The 1,960-nt window shown below is 38.7% G+C and overlaps 1 long non-coding RNA gene across 1 annotated transcript; it reads right to left on the reverse strand.

Annotated features, from left to right (window-relative positions):
* Nucleotides 1-369: 369 nt before the first annotated feature.
* On the reverse strand, nt 370-1,338 carry LOC125445455. The gene is made up of 3 exons (XR_007246304.1): nt 1,310-1,338; nt 909-973; nt 370-408 (listed from the first exon to the last, which is right to left on the reverse strand). It is a non-coding gene; the product is annotated as an uncharacterized LOC125445455 (long non-coding RNA).
* Between the last annotated feature and the right edge of the window lie 622 nt (nt 1,339-1,960).

The raw sequence follows: 1,960 nt of genomic DNA on the forward strand, positions 1-1,960 counted from the left end.
GTCATATGTGACTTCCCTTTACTGTAGCGATAGCATCTTCCATGACAGTAGAGTCTTAAGCAGATCCTATTAACCTATCGTAAGTTTACTGCATTTGCTCAGAATTGCAAAACACGAATTTTGCTGAAATAGTATGTGTAAAAGCCCAAAGGTGTTGAATACAAGTTTCCTCAGGGGTCAAACTGCTCCTATGTATCATGGACAATCACTAGGTGGAGTCTTGAGCAGATCCCATCAACCTATGATAATTTAACAGCATTTGCTCAGGATTGCAAAACACCAATTTGGCTGAAATAGTAAGTATGTGTAAAAGCCCAAATGTGTTGAATGCAAGTTTCCTCATGGGTCAAACTGCTTTTGTTCATTGTTGACAAATACTAGGTGGAGTCTTAAGTAGATCCCATTAACCTATGATAAGTTAACTGCATTTGTTCAGGCTTGCAAAATACGAATTTGTCTGAAATAGTAAGTGTCTGTAAAAGCCCAAATGTGTTCAGTGCAAGTTTCCTCATGGGTCAAACTGCTTTTGTTCATTGTTGACAAATACTAGGTGGAGTCTTAAGCAGAGCCCATTAACCTATGATAAGTTAACTGCATTTGTTCAGGCTTGCAAAAACGAATTTTCTGAAATAGTAAGTATGTGTAAAACCCCAAATGTGTTGAATGCAAGTTTCCTCATAGGTCAAACTGCTTTTGCTCATTGTGGACAAACACTAGGTGGAGTGTTGATCACGTCCCATTAACCTATGATTAGTTAACTGCATTTGGTCAGGATTGCAAAACATGAATTTGGCTGAAATAGTCAGTACCTGTAAAAGCCCAAATGTGTTGAATACAAGTTTCCTCATGGGTCAGACTACTGCTAAGTATCATGGAAAAACACTAGGTATTGTGTAGATCCCATTAACCTATGATAAATTAACTGCATTTGCTCAGGATTGCAAAACACGAATTTGGCGGAAATAGTAAGTGCCTATAACAGCCCAAATGTGTTCAATGAAAGTTTCCTCATGGGTAAACTGCTCCTGCTCATTGTGGACAAACACTAGGTAGAGTCTTGAGCAGATCCCAATAACCTATGATAAGTTAACTGCATTTACTCTGGATTGCAAAAAACGAATTTGGCTGAAATAGTAAGTGTCTGTATAACCCCAAATGTGTTCAGTGAAAGTTTTCTCATGAGTAAACTGCTCCTGCTCATTGTGGACGAACACTAGGTAGAGTCTTGAACAGATCCCAATAACCTATTATAAGTTAATTGCATTTGCTCAGTATTGGAAAACATGGATTTGGCTGAAATAGTAAGTACGTGTAAAACCCCAAATGTGTTGAATGCAAGTTTCCTCACGGGTCAAACTGCTGCTATGTATCATGGACAAACACTAGGTAGAGTCTTAAGCAGATCTTATTAACCTATGGTAAGTTAACTGCATTTGCTCAGGATTGCAAAACACGAATTTGGCTGAAATAGTAAGTGTCTGGAAAACCCCAAATGTGTTCAGTGAAAGTTTTGTCATCGGTCAAACTGGTCCTATGTAACATGGACAAACACTAGGTAGAGTCTTAAACAGATCCTATTAACGTATGGTAAGTTAACGGCATTTTCTCAGGATTGCAAAACACGAATTTGACTCAAATAGTAAGTACGTGTAAAACCCCAATTGTGTTGAATGCAAGTTTCCTCATGGGTCAACCTGGTCCTATGTAACAAGGACAAACACTAGGTAGAGTGTTAAGTGCCTGTAACAGCCCAAATGTGTTCAATGAAAGTTTCCTCATGGGTAAACTGCTCCTGCTCATTGTGGACAAACACTATCGTAAGTTAACGGCATTTGCTCAGGATTGCAAAATACGAATTTGGCTGAAATAGTAAGTACCTCAAGGAATGCAAGTTTCCTCAAGGATCATACTGCAGCCAATCGTGGACAAATACTAGGTAGAAACTTGAGCAGATCCCATT

This window comes from Sphaerodactylus townsendi, linkage group LG16, assembly GCF_021028975.2.
Source record: "Sphaerodactylus townsendi isolate TG3544 linkage group LG16, MPM_Stown_v2.3, whole genome shotgun sequence".
Taxonomy (NCBI): domain Eukaryota; kingdom Metazoa; phylum Chordata; class Lepidosauria; order Squamata; family Sphaerodactylidae; genus Sphaerodactylus; species Sphaerodactylus townsendi.